This window comes from Callorhinus ursinus, unplaced genomic scaffold (genome assembly GCF_003265705.2).
Source record: "Callorhinus ursinus isolate GAN/ISIS: 27379988/994484 unplaced genomic scaffold, GSC_fseal_2.0 scaffold13, whole genome shotgun sequence".
NCBI classification, from domain to species: Eukaryota; Metazoa; Chordata; class Mammalia; order Carnivora; family Otariidae; genus Callorhinus; species Callorhinus ursinus.
The window spans coordinates 49,935,037-49,959,714 of record NW_027397075.1 but is presented as its reverse complement, the minus strand read 5'-3'; the positions used below and the strand labels follow the sequence as shown (position 1 = coordinate 49,959,714).

Below are 24,678 nucleotides of genomic sequence, written 5' to 3'. Positions count from 1 at the left end.
CAGATTAAAACCTAGGTTGAAAAATGTTCTTCCTCAAAATATTGAAGTCATTGCTCTATTGCTTGTTGGCATACAATGATGCTGCTGAGAAACCTAAAGCCAGTCTAATTCTTTTCCCTTGTGTATAATCTGTTGTTTCCTGCATTGACTTTTAAGGTCTTCCTTTTAACCTTAATCTTCTGAAATTTTGCATGTATGTATCTTAAGTTTGGACTTAGCCAAACCTCATTGATCCCTTTCAGTCTGAAAATTCAGGCTTTAGCTCTGTGAACTTTTTTTCTAGTACATCTTTGATCATTCTCTCTCTACAGTTTTCTATATTATCTCTTCTTGAAACTCTTTTTAGTGCTTAGAGCTTTTGGATCAATTCCTCATGTCTCTTATACCTTCTCAAGTTTTCTTTTTCTCTCCCTAATTGTTCGAGATTATAGGAGATTTCTTCAACTATCATCCCACCCTCCTACTGATTTTTTAAAATTAAATCTTGTCAGTTGTATTAGTTGGGACATTACCTGCTGCTGTAATAAATAAACCCCCAAGTTTGAATGGCTTCCCACAATTTACTTCATGCCCATGAAACTCTTTAAACCCAGGTGTCCCTGTTCATCAGGTAGCCCCTTCCCACAGGAAGATTCAAGGATCCTGAATCCTTCCATACTGTGGTTCTTCCATCACCCAATCCCCTGATTACAGAAGAAAGAGGGAAAGGAAGTAAAGTTGATTCTCAACAGCTTTGAGACATGCAACATGCAAATGTCACACAACACTTCTGCTCACATTCCCTTAGTGAAAATGGTCATTTGGTCTCACCTAGATGCAACCTGGGGGTTAGTGGGGGTGGTACTATAAAACATAGTTCCTGGTTCAACAACTGCTTCTCTCAACAACTATATATTTTGGAAGGAGGAACACAAATTTTGTACTTAGTTGATGACCACTACCGGTCTTGGTTTTTTATTCCCATGAGATCAATCATATCCCCTAATTGCTCCTTTCACAGAGCATACTTTTCTCTTTTGTCCATGAGCAATCACTCTCTCCTTTGGGATCAGCTATTCTTTATTATCTTGGCCATTATCATTCATGCTCTTGTTTCCTTCATTTCTGGCGATCTTTGTGTATTTCTTACATCGAGAAATTGAGGGGTTGGCTGATTATTCTGAGTGGATGGAATGGATTTCATTTACTGCGAGCTTGTAGGCATGTTCTCCCAACAGGCCTCTTTCCGGAGGGGAAGGCAGATGTCTTTGTACTTGGGTGGGCTCCTTCCCCAGCAGTTTCCCTCCAGGCTATGCGGAATGAGAATGGGAAAGTCGGTAACCCATAGACCATGAGCTCTGCAGGTGCCAGTGTAAGAAAACTCTACTCTGGGCCACCACTCGCAACCAAGAAGGCTTGGTTGCCCCAGAACGTTCAGTTTTAGAGAAGGGCTTCTAGGTTATTCCCTAGAGAGTAATACCAGTATTCCTGCCATTTTGTGAACAGGAAAGGAGAGGGGAGGGTGAGTGCACCTGGCACAGCTTTCCACAGATACATCTTGGATGAATCTTCCTGTTTGCAATTACTCTGCCCCCTTCTACCCTCCTTACCTACAAAGAGCAAGCTGCGAGTGTGCCCAGGTTCTAACCGGCAAGCCAGTCTCACCTGCACTGCAGCCTCATCTAGCACATGATCAAGCTGAACAGCTTCTCCCACTGTTTCATCTGTCAACATTCGTCCATCCATCCTGTCTGATGGGCTGAAATCCCTCAGCGGGTGAACTTACCTCCCCTTACTTTTGCTATTGGGTGCTCATTGATTTGTAGACTTTCAAGCTATAATTTTGATGTGATCCTATGAGGGAAAAGGTCTCAGTTTGCTGTCTCAAGCAAGATTGGAAAAATACTCGTAAACGTCCTCTGGAGAACATGCACCAAGTTTCATGAGAAAAGAGAGCTATAAAAAAAATTGAAGCAGTGGCTGGTAGGGTTCTAAGAGAACCTTGATCAGCTGTCGGAGAAAATTACCTCTCCGTTTACATGGCCTGACTCAATGGTTTCTTTATTCATTCCTTTTTTTTTTTCAATTCACTGAGAGCTTTTTCTACACCACAGCCTGTGCCACGTAGCAGGGCAGTCCACGAACAACATGGTCTCCCAGTCCCTGTCTTCAGGGAACTTAGAATTTATGGGTGGAACTCGTTTTTGAAACTGGAAATTTGAGGTTTTTTTTACTATTACAAGAATTTCAGGACGCAATGGAAGCACATTAAAAAGACACCGAAACCAGACTTTATATGTCATGAAAGGACTACTGGATGGAGTCCCCTGAGAAATGAGATTGCAGGAGCCAAGTCAAGGGCTGGGCTGTAGAGAGACGAGTACTCCAAATACAGGAAACAGCATGTTGGAGTCTCAGCAGTGGCTCTCACTGCTTATATAAATAGCTTCATATTATGTCTACTGACTTATGCTTGCAATGTCCTTCCATCTACCCCTCCAAGTCCCCCAACAGTGGCAAAATTCTCAACTCAGACACTCATTCACTCTTTGCAGAGCTCATAGAAACTTCCCCACAGATCTAGGCATTTTCCTCCATTTGTCCTTTATAGCTTATATGTTCCATAATTATAGCGATGGGCACGTTCTATAAAATGTTTGCCTCCCTCCTTGCATCTACCACCAGTCTAAAATCCCTGAGGCCAGGGATGGGGTTTTATTTACATTTGTACTACCTGCACTGTAACTGGCAAGTGTTAGGTATACAGTTAATATATGCTGAATGTTGAATGATGAATGCATGAATGAAGTGGCAGAATTGTGACAATATATGGGTTGCCTCTGGTTGTGCCCAAGCTTGAGGTGACTTGGTAAACGAAAGTTGGAAGTTGAATGAAGAATGCACATAATCACTTTTATGGGACTTTGGTCCAGCACTTATAAAAGATAAGGGTGTAGAGAACTTCTCCTAAACTGCGGGTACCTACAATAATACAAGCATAGAAAAACTCTGAGATTATGAATTATCAGGAATCAGGCAAGTCTTTCCTGGGATAACTATCGTAGTGCCAGCTTTAAATCACCTGTTTACCTTACCCCTGCAGGTTAAGTGGACATCTGAGAAAGGATAGATTCCCACTGGATGCATATAAGTCCCATGCCAATTATGTAAATTTGCGCTAGATGGACAGGGAGGCAAGAGAATGAGAATTGGGATTGCTCCGATCAACTGAGACTAAATTATAGGTTCTTCTCACTGTATATCAGTGAGTTCATAAAAAATCATTTTGTTCATAAAGAGTGCCTTTGCTACAATGGATATGCATGATGTTAGGACAATGCATGTCAGATGGAGCCTTGGCATAAGTGCAGGAAGAGGTAAGATCACCTGCGGGAGAGCAATAGGTAAGAGCCCCTGCTCATATCACACTAGCACCAAAGGAAGACTGCATATTGACAGGGAAGTGTGAGAACATTGCCTTCTGGGTATTTAAGAAAGCACAAGCATAGCCAAAGCAATAAGCAACAGAGCTCGAAAAGTAGCACAGGGGGCACCTGGGTGGCTCAGTCGGTTAAGCACCCTACTCTTAATTTCAGCTCAGGTTATGATCTTATGTTCTGAGATCGAGCCCCACGTCTGGCTCTGCACTCAGTGCAGAGTCTGCTTGAGACTCTCTCTCTCTCTCCCTGTTCTTCTGCCCCTCCCCCTGCTCATGCTTTCTCTAAAATAAATTCTTTTTAAAAAATCTTTAAAAAGTAACACAGAGGGTGCCTGCGTGGCTCAGTCGGTTAAGCATCTGCCTTCGGCTCAGGTTTTGATCCCAGGGTTCTGGGATCGGGTCCCATGTCGGGCTTCCTGCTCAGCAGGGAGTCCGCTTCTCCCTCTACCCTTCCCTCCTGCTCCTGCTTTCTCTCTCTGTCTTGAATAAATAAATAAAATCTTTAAAAAAATAAATAAAAATAAAAAGTAACACAGAGCTGAAGGACAACCAAGTGAAGAGGGCTGGATCTGTAAACGACTTAATAGACTCCAGGCAACCCTGCCCTCCTGTCCCAATCCTTGCTTCATAATTATTGCTCACTTGTTCAGTATTCAAACCTGTATCCTGAACACACACAAAAAATCTGAGAACCACTGAATTCAACTCTAACTAGTCTAATATTTTCAGTTTTCTGTTAATTATTAATTTGGGTGGATATGATGACTCTTTAAATTTCTAACCCTTTATTTAATCTCCACCACTGCATGATTATTAAACTTCTACAGTTGAAAATACATCCTAGTGTGCTTGGAACACTCTGTTTACATCAGTTTACATCATCCCAGAGCCTGCACAGTTTAGCATATATCCTAGATTTTTCATTTTTTAACAAAGCATTAAGATAAACTCAGATGAGTTCCGTCATTTCTACTTTGTACCTCTAGCTTCTGCCAGGGTCTCTTCTAACAGTATGTAGTTAGTATGTAGCACGTAGAATTCTCAGTAACATATTGTGAAATCTGAAAGATGACCTGCTTTTCCTTTCCCTTTCCAGACATATGCTACTAACCCCTTCCGTTCGGGGACAGCATGCACTCACTGATGAAAAGAAGTGGGTTCAGGTGAGGGGTAGCTAGGGTCAGCTAAACTCCTCTGCTCCCGCCGTGATGGGCCAAGTGTTCAGCGTTGCTGCCCCTGGTGGCCACTCCGTGTAACAGCAGCCATTTGTGCTCGGGCCGATAGGATGGATGATCAACAGCACAGCCTGTGAATCGCTTGAAGCTATGTACTACCTGTCAGTGGGTCAGAAGGAATCGTCAGGAATTATAGGTTTGGAATATGTGAAATATGTGCAGGATATGTAGACTCGACAGTCCTACCATAAATCATAGAGAGGATAGTCTGAGTACTTTTATTCAGTGGTTTTTATTATTTATCATACGATATAAATCTACAATTACGTATTTATTTTAGTAAGGTTTTGTTTTATTTGGCCTTTTCAAGGCAATGACCTCAAAAAGTGTACATTTAGTGAAATATTAAATACTGAATTACAAAAATGTAATCCAACTTGGTGATGAAGATGTAAACTGCACAAAATTTGGGTTGACTTTTGCCATCTACCTGAAGACACAGATATCCTGAAGACACAGCAGCATCTACTTCAAAAAAGATGTCAGTGTAACACACATAGCTGCAGAAAGTTCATTTACAACACTGGAAAACATGACTTTTCATTTGGATCAAATGAGTATTTTTCTAAATTAATTTCACTCTTGATTCCAAGTTCTTCTTGTCAATGTGTGAAAGTGGAATGATAGCTATTAAAAGTATTGGCTCCATTAGCTAGAGAACTTCACTGAGAAATTATGTCAGTTTTACACTAGTGTCATAAGGTTCTTCAAATAGAAAGTCAGTTTATTTCAATAATGTCTTTCAAATCCAATTCATGAAATCAAAGTAAAACTTTCAGAAGTTCATTCTGTCTTGGTAAAATACTTAACAGCATTGTAAATGCTATTATAAATCTGGATAAAACGCTCAACCTTGAAGATAAAGTTACTTGCATTTACAATGACAGTATGATATAAATTTTAGTAGAGACCAATATCAATGTTAAAAAAAATTGTTCTAATTACATTGAGAAACCTGTGGAGCAGAAGTCTAGTTGGAATTGGTTGTAGTGCACATATTATTCATGAGTGTGTCCAAACAAACTTTACTATTCCTCTGTCAAAATAGAAGCTGTATTCAAAGCCAGCTAAATTATAAACTTCTGTGACAAAATTCATGCTGAATTTCTTTAAAAAATGTTTCAGTATGGCAGGGCATGCTTTTCTCTTTGCTGTCTGTCATTATCAGATTTTAGAAATGTTTTAATTTTTAAAGAACATTTTGTAGATCAATCCAAGGGTCCAACAATGGCATTGAAACTTATTGTAAAGCAGTCCTCTAAATTGAGTTGCATTTTGTTTTAAAGAAATGCAAATCTTTAATCAAAATTTTCAGCTGATGGAACACCAAACTTCAGCTTTTGAAATACATAAGAAATTCTAATAATTGAAAGAAAATCTTGAAACCAGAAAGATGATAAAATGTAATCCCATAAAAGCAAAGGAAAAAAAATAAATAAATGATAGGACATGAAAAGTATAAAGCATTTAATTTTGAAATTCTATAATTATACTTTGGAACATCTTTACCTCTGGGGAAAATCTTCTAGTTGAGATTCCTTGTGTTTTGTTTTTATTATTGTTTTTTTCTAATAACTTACATTCTGTGCTAGAATGGAACTATAGGGAGATAGCCCTCAAATGTTGTAGATCATTTATTGATAGGTTTTATAAAAATATTTTTAAGAAATGGAGGCAAAAAAACAGTACATATGAAAATATTTGACATAAAATATACATTTGCATATTAAAAATGGAATTAAGAATATCTTCCATTCTGAGGCACCTGGGTGGCTCAGTTGGTTAAGCATCTGCCTTTGGCTCCAGGGTCCTGGGATCAAGCCCCGCATCAGGTTCCCTGCTAGGAAGGGAGTCTGCTTCTCTCTCTCTCCCACTCCCACTGTATGTTCCATCTCTGTCTCGCAAATAAATAAATAAATCTTTAAAAAAAAAAGAATATCTCCCATTTTAAGAAAAAGCCTAGCAACCTGATTTTTTTTAAAAAAAAATTTTGTTTATTTGAAAGACAGAGAGATCATGAGCAGGGGGGAGGAGTAGAGGGAGAAGCAGACTCCCTGCTGAGCAGGGAGCCCGATGTAGGGCTGGATCACAAGACTCTGGGATCATGACCTGAGCCCAAACCACTGAGCCACACAGGCGCCTTCTAGCAACCTGATTTAAAAAGATGTAGAAGATATGAACAAAACGATCACAGAAATGGAGATATATGTTAATTTTAAATATATGAAATGATGCTTATGGTTATTCATAATAGAAGAAATGCAAAGTACAACTACATTAAGATAGCTTTTTTTTTAACCTAACAGATGAGCAAAGATCAAAAAGTTTACTCACATACTGTGTTGGCAATGCTCTCATGCCTTGCTGGTCAGAGTGTAACCCTATAGAACTGCTTGTAAGGGTGATTTGGCAGCATTTATCAAACTTAAACACACACACACACACACACACAAACTTCCATCTAACAGAATTTACTCAGAGCTTACCAAATACCTCAATATCTGAGGTGTTTTCTCAACTAAAAATAGTACTGTCTACAGAGAAGTCAATTGAAGCTATCAACAATTCTAAATTTATCACCATAAAATGTAGCTTTTAAGGAGACCACAATCAATCCTATGAAAAGAATTGGTTAGTAAGTCATATTTAAAATTTTATTCTTCAGAAAAATATCCATGTATTAGAGACTGACATAGCCAAAAACTAAAATATGTAAATATATACCAAGAATAACTATTTATTTATGTTATTTCTAATGATTATATAATCAATATGAAGAAATGTTATTTTACTTTAACATATGTGATGTATGTTACTCTTTTTTTAAAAAAAGTTTATTTATTCATTTGAAAGAGAGACAGAGACAGAGAGAGAACTGGCAGGGAGGGGGAGAGAGGGAGAAGCAGGTTCCCCACTGAGCAGGGAGCCCGAGGCAGGACTCGATCCCAGGACCCCAAAATCAGGACCTGAGTCGAAGGCAGAGGCTTAACCGAGCCACCCAGGTGCCCATGATATATGTTACTCTTACTTTTTAGAAATCCTTCTAGTTTTGAAGGTAATTTTTGAGTGGGGTTAATTCATATGTTTATCTGTATAATAAACACATTTACAATCTAATAAATACATATTTCCAAAAGTTATAGAATCCTAAGTGCTTTCATACTTTCACTCTTCTGATTATGCACTTACCTCAGGGACAAGTCTTGCTTTCCAGGGACTAAGTGGTAGCCGATTTCTTTCTCAATATAGCAGAGAAAGCCTTTATCCCAGGGCCCCTGCCCAGTGGTTGTATTGTTGGAAACAGTCTTGATTTAGGGACCTCCAGGAAAATAAGAGACGCTAGTTTCAGGATCGTCCTAAATTTCAGAACTTGAACGCACAAAAACATATACATTTCAAGCAGGAAATAAACTAAAAAGAAGATGCAACTCAGACCCATCCTGTCTGCCCCTCTTGTTCTTGTATCTACCTGATGCGCCAGAAGAATAATCCTCAACTCTTTTTCCAAATGAGACATCTTAGAAACTAGAGGGAGAGTACTTTCTTCATCAAGGGATTTCAGTAGCAAATGTAATTTTATGGAGAGACTCTAGATCTTCACTCTGAGAGTAAGTGCCCACTTCTTAAAATGTACATTCTGTAAGCACGCAGATTTTTGCAAAAATGAATATTTTTATGTTTATTGTTTTTGAATTTTAATTGCAGTGTAGTGAACCTACAGTGTTATATGAGTTTCAGGTGTACAATATAGCGATTCAACAGTTCCATATGCTACTCAGTGCTCATCAAGATAAGTGCACTCTTAATCCCCTTCACCTATAAATAGTCATCTGTAAACTATAGAAATGTTTCTCGGTATCTCTAAATATGGTTTTTAAATCAAATATGGTTAGAAAATTGGTATCCAACCGCATGATAAACTTTTACGAAAATCCTTCTTTTTCTGTAGATGGACAAGGAAACAGGCAAGATAGAACGTGTTGGATTGGCTCAAGTGAGGAGAGCATCTTGATTGGGACCTCTAAAATGATACCCAAAAGATAACGTTTAAAGTTTCTATTAAATTTGGAAATAATAGCTTTTTTAACATGTTTGTAAAATTTAGCAGTGCATGTAAAAATGATGGGCTTAACATTTTCAACTCTTTTTTATTTGGGATCTTTAACAGTGAGATTGCATTTTTAAACAGACTGTTTTTAGATTTTTCTCTCCATTGTGGCATATCCTGTCTGTCCATTTTTAACAGGCCTGCCCTCTCCGCAAACATGTGGGTTTCTGAATCTGGACTTGATTGCATGTTAATAAATCACCAGAAAGGACAAGCATTTTCAAGAGCTAGTAGAGGGTCTAAAAGTTGATTCTTCCACTTTCTGAATAAAGTTGAGTTCTTTGTCTTCTCTGACAAACGTGTAGACAGGGGGAGGAGCAACTGTGGATAGCAAAGCTTTAGGTCCCTGGGAAAACAATGGTCCCTCCACAGCGATCAGTGTTGTCTACAAGGCAATCTCTCAGTAAGGAGAAATTAATACGAAGAGCCAACTGCACCAAATGATTTACAGACCTAATTTTACTAATTCCTATTGAAAGTACTCATTTTAAAAATGAGAAAATTTCAGCTTAGCTAACCTAAACTCTCAAGTGGCAGAGTCAGGAGGCAAAAGCAAATGCACGTGATCCCAAGACCTCCTTATTCTGTGACACATCCATCATTCAGTTCTCAACTGGAATGATAATGGGGTGCAGTGGAAAAGGGGGAAAGAGGCTATACATTTGACAGCCTTCAGGAGATTCAGCTGCCCACCTTCACCAGCCGGTAATGTGAGCTCAGGGTGAGGCTATGTCTGGATTATTCACCACTAGATACCACACACTTCATTCTATACACGTGGCCTGTAGGGGCCAAGGATATTTACAGGGACTCAAGAATTTTGGTTAAACGTTGAATTCATGAGTAAAATTTTAGTTGGTGAGGGGAATGGAGAGAAAGATTGAACCTGGATATTTTGACCCTATTGGCTAGTAATCAAGTTAATGTTTCCAGGGTTTTCTTTTCTCTCTCTCTCTCTCTCTCTTTTTTTTTTTTTTAATCTTTCTTATCCAATTCATCCATTTATTAAATAGATATTTATTTTTTGAGCTCGAGGCGTTCAGGCTGTGTCAGGGAACATGCTCTTGTCCTCAGGAAGCTGACATTCGGGTAATCGAGGAATTTCACTCTCAAGTTTGAGTCCTCACTGCTGCCTATGAAGTGGGTGAGGTGGGTGTCACGTGTTATCTGCTAGCTCCCTAAAATATCGCAAAAATGTCTAATCTGTGCAGTTTCATCCGGCCAACTACATCAATGACAGAAATCATATACCCATCTGAACATTTATTTTTAAATTCCAGATTCCCTTCTGTTCTCGCCATAATGTGATAATTTAGTATTATTTTATCTATTTTTCTAACAGTAACACACACCCATAGAGACCCACACACCCCACCTCCCTACCCCATCTCCTCGCACACCACCACCACCACCCCTCCCCGGTAGTCTTATCACTAAGGTATGTGTTATGTGCTTATCATGTCCTGCACACCTTGGCCTCCCTTTATCTTATTTCAGATCTTGCTGTCTTCAATTTACAGATGAGAAAATCGTGATTCGAGAGATGATTTTACCCAAGATCACAGGGCTAGTTACTAGCCCCGTTCATTTGCTGGTGCAAACCTGGCTCGGTCCTGTCTTTTTTCTCTCCGTATCGTGGCTCTAGTAGAATTTCCCTGACTCCTTTCTCTTTGCTCTTAAGCCATCCTCCACAGCTCACCAAAGTCAGAGTTGCATTAACACAGGTTGGATCCTCTAGCTACTTTACAAAGTATTAATGGACTGCTTTGGCTTTTAGGATAAAATGTGCAACCCAGTGTGGAAAACAGGCTCCTTCTGGACTGTCCCCAGACTCTTTTGCCGCACTCCCCCAGACTGCATTGCCACCAAGCATTTATTCCCAGAACATAGCAGGATCTTTCATGGCTGGCGGTCCATATACTTCATCTCTGCCCTACTCTCTTTCTTTCTGTGGCAAAACCTCCGTCTTCCTTTCAGCCCCTCCCCAAAGGGTGCCTCCTTTAGGAAGCCTTCCCTGGCTTCAGAGAGACTTAGTCCCTCCTCCTGGGATCCATGACACCCTGTAGTAATCAGAGTCACTTCTCACCTGGGCTTGTTTACTTGTTATCACCTTTGTTTACTTGTCTTCTCTCCTCTTTGCCCCCCACGCCCAACTATACTATGGAGTCAGGTTCTCCATCCCCTGTCTCCCCGGAGCATTGCACTGGGCCTGTCACCTAGTGCGGTCCAAGAATTCTCAACGAACAAGAAATGACTGCCTTCTCCTTCCCGTGCCTTCCCTCACAAGCGCAAAGCCAACAAGGCAGGAAGAGAAACCGAGCTGAAGCCTGGCCACAAGGGCTCCGCGCAACTTGAAACTCCAAGGTGGCAGCCACAGCCAGCCCATTGTGATATTACCCAGTACAAATGTCATTTTTCGGATTGTCTTGTTGGGACCTGATAATGCAATAATTTGATGAACTGATTTTATAATGTAAAACAGTCTAACTATGAATAGGCCACTCTCAGAGATTAAACAAAAATGAGAGTGTGTGCATAATCAGTGTGTAAATGCAAGCAGGGTATTAAGCATTCCTTTTATTCTTAAAGAGCTGAAATGAGGAGAGCTCTCCTCCCCAAAGCAATCTGTCTCTCCCTCTCCCTCTCCCTCTCTCTCTCTTTCTTTCTCTAATAAGCTTTGAGCAATTTGGAGGAAAGGTGTGATATTGCTCTCGCAGATAAATAATAACCCAAAAAATCATAATGTTGGTGTGATTAGACCTCACTGACTAAAGGGAATTAAAGGTAGATTCTTTTTTATTAGTTTACTGATCCTGGGCACCCGACTCCTCATAACTGCTCACTATATCATGCTAGTTAATCATTCTTGTCGTTATTTTAATGTCTTATTAGAGGGCCTCATTCATCTGGTTTTTAATCTGTTTCATTGGAAGCAGTTTTAATCTCATTTCAGCAGCGCTGATAAGCCTGTTAGTTTGCACAAATTGGTTTTGGTGACAATGTGAAGATAGCAATAATGTGTGATTTCCAAATGGAAAAGAGAAATCTATACTGGCCCAAAAAGGCAGTGGGTGAGAGCAGAGGAGCTGGGGACAGGTGAAAACGGTGGTCTCAGTTTCCTAAAGGATAAATGGAGAAGATAAAAAATAGGGTGGGAGCAAGAGAGGAAATGAAACCATTAACTCAGGTGAGTTGTTGCAAGCCCCTGGCCAGCCCCACGAGGCAGGAACGCTAACGGCGATGCCCCCGTCCCACCACTAGATGGCCTAATTGAATCAACACTATCCCAAGGCAGCATGGGAAGGAGACAAGTGTGTTTAGGGGTAGAGGACTCACATCGTGTGCTCTGCTCCCGACACCGGGGTACCCGATTCTCAGAATCCACTGAGTCTGTTCCCAATACAACCAGAAATCTTCCTTCGCAGACCTTCTCGGAGTTTCCCTCCTGCTCTAGAGTACTTAATGTCAGGCTGTCTTGGTGCGATCTATCCAGCTAATGGAGCAGCATTGATCACTTCCAACGGCCTTAGATTGGCCTGACTCTGGGCTTCTTGGAATAAAGGAGACAATAAGCCCATCAGGCTCAGTGACTCAAAATTGCATTAAGTGTAGATGTTAAAGTAAATACAGTTTCCGTAGGTTCCCGGTTTTAGTCTCATGGGGGAAGGGGGAGAATCAATAACCTGCTGATCTGAGCAGCAAAGCTGGGGATGAATATACGACTTAAGAAAGCAGCCTCTTGAAATTCCTGACTCCTGCACTTCTCAGGGTCCTGGTATTAAAGCCGGGAAATGAGGCTTGTCTTTTATAGCTTCGGCCCCTTTCTTGGGAGCATTGTTCTAGGGGCGGCTGTCTGGAAATATTTAAAACTGAAATCACTCTTCTAATGGACTAAACTCCATCTGATTTATACTTCACACACAAAAATAATAGCAATAAGGAAAAGAAGCATTTCAAGAGAAATGTTGTCTCATAATAGGCTTCAAAATCATTTGTCTCAGAGGCCAACAAATACCCGCTGAATAGAGGCAGTCAATTATCTGGTGGTGTTTGGGGTGGGAGGGTGCTAATAATATTCCAAATTCCCCAACTGCCAAAACACTTTGCAGTTCCATTTTCAGCCCCTCTGCTTCTCTAGGAACATTCGTTTGGTGTTTGTCTGCTTCTTTCTCACAACTCCAAATGTTGATATAAAGTCTGCTGGTGAAATTCTGAGACTGTTTTTTTTTTTTTTAGACGCCTAAGAGGCCACACTTCCCCCAAACCTACCTGAAGTATGAACTCCCCTGTATTTTAGAATCGAAACTCTCCACCAGACAGACATTTCAGGCCATCTAAGCTAAAAAGTTCTTACAATCCTTCTTTATCCGGCATTCTGGTTTTCCTGGTTTAAAAACATATCCATCTTGTAACTACTCTGTGGAGCAGAGTTGAGGATGAAGTTTAATGCCTCACTTCTGATCTGAGCCTCCAGGGTAGAAATGGAATCCCAAGCCCACAGTACAAAGAAACCAATTTCCCGCAACTGCCTTTCGCAGGCATGGGAGAGAGCTGAGCTTCGCTCTCAAATGAAGTTGCCTGATAGCCATCATTGCCGGCAATGATGTAAAGAGCCCCCAAGACCAGCCAGCACTGGTTTACATGTCTAGTCAACCCTGAGTTGTTCTTCCATATGGAAAAGATGGCGTAGGGCAATTGGGTACTTGCCTAGGACTGTAGAAGTTTAGTCTCCATAATTACCCCATCCCAATGGGGTAATTCATTGTGCACATCCTGCCAGAGGATGGTCTTTTGAAATCAGATTTGGTGGGGACAATCCAGGACCTAATACCACCATGAGGTAACTAAAGAGAGCCGTGGAGCCTGATGTCAGGGTTAGGTGTTCGGGAAGCTCCTGTGGAGATCTAACGTATTCGTGTATGTCTTTGTCTCTCCTCTAAGCCATGCCGCTGTCTCTGGAACAAAATGCACTTCGCACCAGTGAGGTCCCCCTTATGGCCAGTATGCACCATCTGTATTTAATTTTGTTGCCTTGTGTTTTTGGAGATGAACTCAAGGCCTTTCGGTGACCATCCACTCCTCCCCGCCAACTCCCACTGTGACATCCTGCTCCTGCAGGTCAGGGTGTGGGTCTTTGATTTATGTCTGGCTTCCAAATTGCCAAGGATGCACGGCTAAGTGCTCACATAGCATTGAGAGCCTTTTGAAGATCCGTGCGCGCAGCTCTGATGCAGGGCCAAGCCTCTTTAGGTGGGCAGAAGGACACCATACCAGGTAGAGGAAGGACATCGTTCCTATACTTTTTCATGTCCTTACACCGATAACCAGAAAACGGCGTGCGTGAGGACGCATATGTGCGCAAAGTACCAGGTGCATGGGAGTCAGATCTGTTAATAGCCCGATCCAAGTTAGCAAGGGCTGTTGGGAAACAGGAGCCAGGAAAAGCAGACACGTGGCAAATGGTCCATCTGTCTCGGCCTAGAATCCAAATATTACAGACCTGATGTCAGGAACGCAGATGTAACTGCCGGCTGGGGTTCCTGCCAAACTTCTTCAAAACTTTCCCCGGTGCAGCTGACACCTATTTGAAAGTTTCTCCCTCCTTCCACCGACTGAGATAATGTCGGGTTTCTCTGGCCGGCGTGGAGAGGGAGAATAAAAATAAAAGTAAGCTGTGTTCCAAGGGCACTCACAGAAGAGTGTCTGTGTGCGCCTTTCCCCACGGAATCACAAACATCTCTCCCACTCCAGGTAGTACCTGCTGACTCTCTCAACCCTTCCAGTGATAGTTGCTGCTGAGACCACAGACACCAGAGACCAAGGTGTCTGGGAAGAGGCCTCAGACCTCCCATCACCTCTGCGGCTAAAGCTGGCTTCGTGCTCAAGAATTTCCTGGTGTCTCCTGGCGCTGGTGACATCCAGTGAAGCCAGTGTTTCTACTTTACCCCTTCTTTTATAGCAAACTTCAGTTTGGGTTTATCGTCAGGTGTGGGTCCTGAAGGATGGATGTCCAAACTTCCTCTTCCTTCCTCTTTGCTGCGTGTCTTTGGCCAAGCTCATCCCCCTCAATCTTCTCTTCCCTAGGACGTGTGCTTTCTCCGCACAGCCTAGGGATTGCAAACAAGTAGCCACCAGGGGGCAGTGACGAACGGGCTCCCCAGGTGCCCAGCTTTAGTGTAAAACAGCAGGGACTCAATTTGGGACCTCCCCCAGCCCCTGAACACATACACAGACAGACACCCACATCTCCACATCCCAGGGCTTAGGATACTTAGAGGCATTTTCTTTTTTCATTTCCATTTGATAACATCTGTGAAGTCAGATTAAATATTTGGGGAGAACTATTTAACCCAGTTACAACTGAGGCCAAGTCACAGCCCACTCTACAAAGACAGTCACATTCAAAGAAACCCAATCTCCCCAGGTTTTTAGAGAATTTTAATACTTACTAGTGTCTGTCAACAAAAATGTCAAAGGAACTCAATTCGTAGTTCCCACCAAAGACCTTCAGTTTATCTTTCCCCATTCCTCTGATTCTCAATATCCGCTCACAAACCCCGCGGACCTGCATCCTTCCCCCAAAGAGTCCCATGGCCATTCGTGAGTTTGGGCTTTCCTTCTCACCCTCCTATCCACCCATCTCTGTTCTTTCATCCTCACCATGAGTGAATCTCTGCTCATTTGGTATGCAACATGCCCATCCTTGCTTCTCTTTCCTGCCTCTCACGGCCCCTTGTTGGAATTCTGCACCACCAAGTCCAAGCACTGAATCTCAGGGAGATTCAGTAATTTGCCTCTCAAACTAGATAGAATTCTTCATAGAGACTGGGAGACAAGAGAGAAGCTGAACATGCCAGACTGTGTTCCCGAAGTGTTTGGGGCTGAAGGCAGGGGGGACTTGACTTATTAATGTGACTCTCACATTAATACTTTTTGTCTCCAGTACACAAAGATCAAGGTTGAGTTTTTTTTAAAGATGTTTTTATTTATTTATTTGAGATAGAGAGAGAGCATGAGTGGGGGGAGGGGCAGAGGGAGAGGGACAAGCAGACTCCTGGCTGAGCCAGAAGCCTGACGCTGGGCTCAAACCTGGGACTCCGATATCATGACCTGAGCCAAAGGCAGATGCTTAACCAACTGAGCCACCCAGGCGCCCCTAAAAGGACTTTTAATCACACACATCTTCCTGTGGATTCTAAACCATTTGAGAACTAGGCACTACAGGCTTAGGGAAATCCAAATACAAATTTATCTGTCGGCAAACCTGGATTGCAGGACCTCAGATATGTGGTTGTCGAGATCAGGCTTCATACTACTTTCTGTCACACTTAGCCCCCAGGGCTCAGACGAGAGATATGGGGTCTGAAGAGTGGACTTTGTTCTGTCAGCCTCCAGGAAGACCCTGGTCTGCCACACACCGTACTGAACCCAGAGGGTTTGAGCGCCCAAGGGACAGATGGACATCTAGACTTTCTCGCAGGAGATCAGGGTCAGAAGGAAAGGCAGGGAGTAGGCTTGGCAGGGGTGGAACCATGCCTGTTCTCTGCCCTTCACCTGGTCTCCCCAATCAGGTGGCATCCTATTCTCATCTGCCAAGGCAAGGAGAAGGGTGCAAAACCCCCTCCCAGTACTAAGAAGGCTCAAAAAATCCTGCTACTTGCTAAGCCAAGACATAAATACAGAAATAGGAAGAAAATAATCTGCCATAATTAATATGCCATAGTTTCTGCCCACCAAAGGCTCATTCCAGACATCCATTTTCTAAAAAGAGTTCATTGTCTCTCCTTATAAAAAAAGACTTTGTGTGTCTTTTTATACAAAGTAGTAGAAAGAAAAATAGAGTAGAAACGAGTCAGAAAACAGTGTTCTAATTTTGACTCTGCCACAGTCTTTCTGTGGCAGTGTTTCAGCTCTCATGTTGGGGTTTTTCTGCAAAATTCCGTCTCTCACATACCCAGCAGCCCACTGGCTGGGCAGCCCCTCCGTCCCTGCATCCAGCCTAACTGCCAAGAGCCCACCTGGGTTCAGCAGCCCAAGCTCTCGCTTGTAAGAAAAAGAGGACACTTCCTTTATAGCAGTTTTATATGAGGAAGAACAAGAACAAGCACAAGCACAAGGCAGCAGAAGAAGAGGAAGGGGCGGAGGAGGAGTGCTATAATCTGAGGGTTGACAGTAGTGAAGTGGCTGAACAGTATAGAGAGCAGTAAGAGAGAACCCTGACTGCCTCGTTCCCATCTTGGCCCCAACGCTCAACAGCTGAGTCCCCTGTGGCCTGCCACTTCACCTCTCAATTTCTTCATCTATAAAATAAGTGATCTTCGGTGTAAGCCCTTATAGTGTTGTTTTGGGAATTAAATGAGTTAGTGTAAAACACTTGGAACAGTATCTGGCACATCGCGAGTGACATGAAGCGTTTGCCAGTATTATTACGGTTTAGTAAATTCCAGTATAGAAACAAACAGAACATTACAACCTCATCACAATAATTTTATGAACCTTTCTAATAACACGGAAATGCTTATGCCTAATTGTTAGATTTAAGAGTTAGAACTAAAATGTTTATGTTATGTGCCATTTTGAACCATGTTTAAAGATTACAGAAAATACATAGAATGACAACAAAAATGCTAATTGGCTATCTTTGGTAGTCAGATTATGAAAGATTTTAATTTTTCCATGCATAAATTTTCTACAATAGCCTGTATTCATTTTAAAGAAAAATATTTATTTTAATTTTTTAAATAATTCTGGTGTCTCGTGTGGATGTAACCAGGCAAAGCATCTCTAACAAAATGTTGCTTTTCCAGTCTGGATACTCCACACATTATACTGACAATAAATTCTATTTTTGATGGAAGAAAAACATTCTTTTGTCAGCAATAAATTACTCTATCCTTACCCCACCCCACAAAAGTTATAAATGCTTCTCTCCTTGGTAGGTGTTTCTCCTGGGGCTGCATTCCACAACTCCATGGTAGGTATCTAGTTCTGCTATTCCTCTGAGGGTCCATCCATCCTGAAGACAGTTGTTGCTTGAAGCAAGAAGCTTTGTCAACCCCACCTGCTTCCATTGCCCAGTCCCGCGTACCATATTTACCAAAGTATTAAGTATTTGATGACAGAATGAGCTAAAGGCCAAAAAATGACAGCAAAGCCTCTCTTCTATTGCTGGTCCATTCCCCCCCTCAAGGTAGAAAACTGCTTGGAATAACAAAACCTGAACAATTCTGGCCCCATGTTTAAGCCTTGGCTTCATGATCTACAACTCTCTAGAACACTCCTGGGATGGAAGCTCCCACCTTGACTCTCATCTTTGAGGTTTATTGCCAGTTTCAAGGAGTTGGAATTTATTTCAGCATTTATGAGTTTCCATTTCTGTAAGTCAGAAGAGCTTCTCTGCTGAGTGTGTCACAGGACTCGATCTATTAACTTCTGCATCCAACCCAGGACAAATACCTGGACAAGTGTTGTCATCAGAAGTCTAGGTGATGACACCATCAGGATCTCACATACACTCAGAGCTCAGTACCACAGCTGCAGGCCACTTGCGCATGAGCTCTGCTTTGTCTTGCCTTTCTTATTCCCCCATTTCTTGTTTTTTTTTTACTCCCTCTGGACTCATCAAAGTCACAGAATATTAGAGCTGGAAAAGAGTTGAGCCCTGTTCAACATCACACAGCTGCCATAGCTGGGTAGAGATAGTAGTAGGAGTAGTAATTGTAACAGCTGTAAACACAGACAGCATGCACTATGGGCCAGGCACTGTTCTAAGGTTTTAAATATAGTAACTCAATTAATCTGCACAACAACCTTGTAAGATAAATATTATTATCATTTCTTGGCTAAGGAAACCGTAACCCAGAGAAGTTAAGTCACCGACAGGGTTCAGAACAAGTCTCCCCCAAATATGCCACTCGGCACGTTGATTATTTTGAGCTGAAGTCAATCAAGTCCCAAAAGACTCAGGAAGAGATTTTCCCTCCCGCTTAATGGTCTAAAAGATTTAGCTAGAGGACCTGCTCCCAAAAGAGAGTTATCACCAGAAGTAACCACAAAAAATATGGGCTAGGTAAGCTGGGGGACATCAAATTCCTTGGTGTGTCCCATCGTCCCTACTGGCGTGGCAAACACTTGTTTACCAAACATTTGTTCTTTCCAACCTCCTGTGAATTGTCTGCCTCTCTTTTGAAGTCTCGGACCCCTAACCCCTTCTCTATAGCTAAGAATGACATTTAAACCTCAATTGCCTGACTGCCTGTGGGCCTTATATTCTTATGGGGCCCCCATATGTACATAATTAAATTTGTTTTTCTCATATTAATTTGTCTTATGATAATTTGATTATTGGACTAGCTAAAGAACCAGGAAGAGTAAAGGAAAATTTTTCTTCTCCAACACAATGTTTCCAAGGTCACACAGAGTCAGAACTCAAGCCCACTCAGGCGAGGCCAGGACCCTTGGTCTCTTAATTCACCACTCAGTGTTCTTTCCAAAACACCAAGTTGTTGCTTGGAACTCAAAAGCTAGTATCAGCAGCCAACACCCTTGGAATCTTCCATTCGAGTCTGTTGGGCCAGACAAAAACTAAACAAATTCATCACAGAGGTACAAAAAAGAATCCATTTGACTTTATCTTAATAACATTTTCTGATCCTCTGTTCTGTGTGCTAGGTGCTGGGGGAAAGTCAGAAATGAATAAAAATAGGGGCACTGCTTTGATGCAACTTACCTTGTAATAGAGAAAGCTGGAAGAACGTAACCACAATGAAACAAAGGTTCCAGGCCCTCCCACCAAACTCTCCTTCAGCAACACCAACTCACAAGGATAGGGCCCTCAGGTGGGGCTGTAATTAGCAAACCCGAGGGGAAGCGAATTCACCTTGGTCAAAAAATCTCATCAGAGCTTACAAGAATGCCAGGAGGAAGCTAGTATTAATCCCATTTTAGAGATAAGGTCTCTGAGGCTCAGGATGATCACTGATTTGCCTCTAAGCTAGTATGTTGCAAATATAGAATTTGAAACCCTCTCTGACCCCAAAGCAGATGTACTGCCCATCATACAGCACTCCCTCCTTCCACTCCCTCCATTCCCTAGACTCATCTCCCAGCAAAGCCTTTACCGTGGGTCCCATTTGGTGAGTGATTGATGAGGATTTCTGAGCAATGTCAGCCCCTCCTCCAGGCCTGGCCTGCTGCTTCGCCCTTCCAGAACAAACACACATTTGATCTACGAGGCTACTTTCTTGCCACGAAAAGATGTGTCTCCCAAGTGACCTCTTCCTTGGTAGTTGGAGAGAAAGTGTGATAAAAAGCAAACGCCTTGTCCTTTGAAGATAATTCATACATTGGCCAAAAGATGCAATAAGGTAGCTGGAAATCCAGCAGAGGCTACAAACAACTCCACATTAAAGGCATCTATGTTTAATAAAACTAATAAATCAAATGCTGTTAGGTGGCGCCTCCTGGCTCTGTTTTAGGCCTATAATTGGTGCACATGGATAATACAAGAATAAAAGGCATTGAGTCAGCAGAGGGACTGCTAACCTCTGGTGTGCTCCTCAAGTATTTCTAGGATTATCTCCGTGATTTGTTAGGGGAGGTTTATGGAAAGTAGAGTCCCTTTCTTAGAAAGTGCCAGGCTAACAATCTATACCTCTAGGTGGGGGAGTATACCCTCTCTCCAGGGATCTCCAAGGACAATGAAAAAGCCAGAGAGGAAATTAAGGGAAAGGTAGGAAAGAGGAAACAAATAATTTAAGTATATTGATTTGTTGCGCATCTCATATGTGCACTTTCTGTGTATTTTCTGAGTTAATCTTCACAACAACCCTGTGAGCTCTGTGACATTATCCCCTTATTACAGGTGAGAAAAGATATGTCTTTTGAACAACTTGTGCAACGGCAGAACTGGTTGACTCCCAAGCCAGAGAAAGTAGACGTCCAAGAAGCTTGGCATATTCAACCTTGAGAAGATGGACCATGAAGATAGCTCTTATCAACTGTAGGTCAGTCTAAGATTATTCTTTAAAGGGTGGAAACCCATTTGCATTAGATCAGAAGAGAACAAAGGATGCAGGCTTAGGTACAGGAGGAATCGGCAGTAGTCATCCATGAGGGCTGGTGGACCTAGAAGGCAGTGGTAGAAATTTCCTTGCCTGGGGAAAACCAAAATCTGCCAGATAGCTTGACGCTGTAATGGTGTAGAAAGGACATTTGACAAGGCCCATGCCCAGGAGCTGGCACTTACCAGCAGCATGACTTTCAGCTAGTCCCAACCTCTCTGACCTTCAATTTGCTTTGTACAACAGAGACAGTAATAACTAATTTGAAGTATTTGGGAAAAGTGGTAAATGAAACGATGTATATAAAATGCTTGGTAAACACTAAAGTGCTGTCAAGCATAAGGATTGTTATGACTCCAACTTTCTGGAACTTTCCATACATAATCCAACCCTGAGACAGAGGGATGGACTAAATGACTTACTGTAGCTTCTTTTTACCATCAGAAGTAGATTATTCAAAGCTTCGGAGTGAAGTCAAGCTGCTTCCAGGGATCATTAGCTTTATAGCTTTCAGAAAACCTCAGCCTAAAATAGAGATTGCTTATTCCTCCCCCTGCCCAGTGAAAGGTTTCAATGACATATTCAGCTCCAGCTCTGTAGCAGAGTAGAGAGCTATGGAACGGGTCAAGGTCACCCTCCTTCCACAAGGAAGAGAGGCAATTTGAATGGAGAGTTGGAGGGTTGTAATGCTGGAGGGAATTCATGATTTGGGACTAGAAGATAATGGGCCTTTTGCCTCAGAAGCCATTTAATGCGAGGAGATGCTAGGCCCCCTTTCAGAGGCCAACTTAAAAAAAAAAAACAAAACTGTAAGACTGTGGCCTTAATTATTAGACCAGATTGATTAGTCAGGGACAGATGGCTTGAGGTCTATTCCCTCCTCTTCCTGAAACTTATCAGATACACACCACGTTCATCTCTTGATCAATATTGTAAATAGTCTCTCCTTTCATTAAATGAGAGTATCAGTCTTTAGCGATGAGTAATTACAATGTCAATTTCATTCCTTGTATGATGATGTCCATAGAAAGGACTATGCAAGCTGGTGGGGATGGATAAGCTGAAAAACTTTAAGAACCACACAGACGTAAAATATAAAAACAGAAATCGGGATAGATACACTTGGCATGATGAATTCTCATGACAAAGCAGTCCAAGATCTGATATGTCATTTGTTTTACCAGTGAGAAGCTGCAGACACTTCATAACTACATCCTTATTCTCTCAATACTCCCTTCAAAAAGCTTTCTGATTTTTAATAGGAGAATGGCATTTTTGGCTCTTTTGAAAGATTTTTGTTATAAATTTGATAAACTTTCCCATACGAGTCACCAAGAATCCTTTACATGACTAAATCACCAGAAGTGGATGCATTTATTAATAACTTTGTTAGCTATGTGCGAATGGACTGCACATAGAGCAGGATTATAGAGTCAATTTTCTCAGTGTGCTAAGGGATTTCCCAGCTGCCTCATGGACATCTGACCCAGGTTTTAGCAACAGGAAATTTCAATGCTTACAAAAAGCATCTTATTTGGTATAGCACTGGATTTTGAACTTGAACTTAAGTGTCTAAATATAATACTGCCATTCCTTGCATTGTGAGTTTATTCCTACTTTTGGAAACTGTGTTTCCACGGTGGGACTATTTTGTCTTCATAGGATTTCTAAGGTCAAACAGAAAGTATTAGCCTGAAGTAACTGAAGTCCAGAAAAGTTGTTCAAAACCATACAAAAGTTCTGAACAGAGGCAGGCCCAGGACCCAGGGCCTTCCAACTCCCTATCCAGCTGGGGAGACAAACGTGTCAGGTGCACAGTTATCTGGCATCAAGGCAGGCAAGAGATATCAATGGTTGTTTGCCAAGGGTCCATAGATCCTCGGAGAAAAGGGCACTATCAACATATAACATATGAAGCTAATTAGAACAGGAGCGGTTCCTTGAAGATGGCATTTCATCAGAAGGGCTCTTGAGAGGCTTCCCAAACAGTAGGTGGCTCTGTAAAGCCAGCATTTCCTGGGGTGCAGAAATCATAACCACAGTGTGGCCATGCATCTCTTTCTCAGGACGGAGAACTGAATGCAATGGGAAATTGCTTTCAGCTTACAGGGAGTTGGGCTGTGGACTGAACACTTGCCTTATACTTGCTCCATTGAAAATGAAACCAAGCTTTCACTAGAGCTAGCTATTCTGGGCAAGGAAGGTGAAGACTTCCAGGAATAGAGACAGACTTGATGCAGACTTCCAGCAGTGATGGGGACAGGAGGGAAGCCACATTTCTCAAATGTCTACAATGTGCCAGGCCACGCTGCACGTATTCTAGCCTTTACGACTCACCACACCCTACGGGGTGAGGACCATGGGACCCTCCCAACAGGTGAGAAGGACTTTCCAAGGGCAACAACAAATGTCCTCCAGGTCACATGGGTGGTAAGTGGCAGGTTCCCAACCAGCATGCAGGTGGGTCTGACCAAAAGCCCATGCTTTTGCATTCTCGGTTCTAAGTCCAGCCAGTCCCTGAAATGAGGCTGAGAAAATGGAGTTGAGCCTTCGAGAGAAATCTACCTCTGGCCTCCCTTCTCCACAGGGGAAGACTGGCTACTTAGTGTATGGGGCCCACTGCAGAGTGAAAATGCATTAGCCCTTGTTCAAAAATGATTAAGAATTTTAACACAGCAATAACAGAGGATTCACCAAAGACAGGAACCTGCTAAGCTCTGGGCCCCGTTCAGCTGAACTGCTTGGGTATCCACGAAGCTGGCCCTGCTCCACTGAGTCCAAGGCATAACAAAGGAAAGAGTCTTGGAACTGGGGGCAAAATAGACCATGTGGTCCTCAGGAGCCTTACATCCCATCATGGACCGGGTCATCTCACACACACACACACACACACACACACACACACACACACACACGGAAGCACATGCACTGCTGAGGGGGACCTCCCAGATCAAGACTGATAAAAATTACATGCAAGGCCCTGGGGGCAATTGTAATCCTTTTTCTAATCTCAGGAAGATTCAAAATAGCATCCTGGTGACACAGCAAATGAGAGCACGTCACCCCTATTGCAGCTGTCACTGGTATCTGCATCGGGTGAATTATAGAGATTAGCCACATCCAGGAATTACTGCACTTTTTGCATGGTTCTGTGCATGGCCCTTCTTAAGGTGGAATTGCTCAGGTTTGCATTCAGACTCTGGAAGGAGCTTAGGAAGTTCCCTGCTGCCACCCAGTGTTGGGAGAGCAGGCCCGGGAGAAACCACTGAAGGCCTGGCAAGCGTCCTGGCTCTCTGCGAGGGGCCAGAGCCTTCCCGAAGCTACAGAGAAGGGTGCTGCACATCTCCCCTAGGCCCCGGGCAAGCTTATTTTAGTGGTCACATTCCACATCACATCAAAGGTCTGAAAACACCCCCACATCCCACACTAAATAAATTGACATGTAACCAAGACTGGAGTTTGGTTTTGAGTTGGTTGTCATGTTATATTCTGCAGAAATTCATTTATTTTGGTTTCGCAATTTTGGTTTTGAATGATGGCTCCAACGTGGGGGCTGTAGGGGAAAGAGGAGCTCTTAAACATTATCCTAAGTCAGAAGCCTCTGAAAAGCTCTTAGGCCCCCGGGCTCAGTGCCTTCAGCACCTGCTACTGTGGGTAGGGCTGAAAACAGAGGACTAGCACAGAGGAAGAAAAAGGCCGAGGAATATGAGCTCTGATTACCTCTGCCAACCTGTGCACTACAAGTATTAGTCCTTCTGCTATTTCCATGGCAAGGAGCAGCTTCGGTCTACTGAATTTATCCAGAAAAGTCATAGGCAAACCACAGGCAGGATCTGCTACACTCTAGTGCCAAGA

At 42.4% G+C, this 24,678-nt stretch overlaps 1 long non-coding RNA gene across 1 annotated transcript in view; it reads right to left on the bottom strand.

Annotated features, from left to right (window-relative positions):
* Positions 1-923: 923 nt before the first annotated feature.
* The window catches only part of LOC112828849 (uncharacterized), a 28,179-nt gene continuing 4,424 nt past the window's right edge, over positions 924-24,678 (bottom strand). The window contains exons 2-3 of the long non-coding RNA XR_003209601.2: positions 7,843-7,972; positions 924-1,289 (exon numbers count right to left, since the gene is read on the bottom strand). This is a non-coding gene — a long non-coding RNA (uncharacterized lncRNA). The remainder of the gene's footprint in view (positions 1,290-7,842; positions 7,973-24,678) is intronic.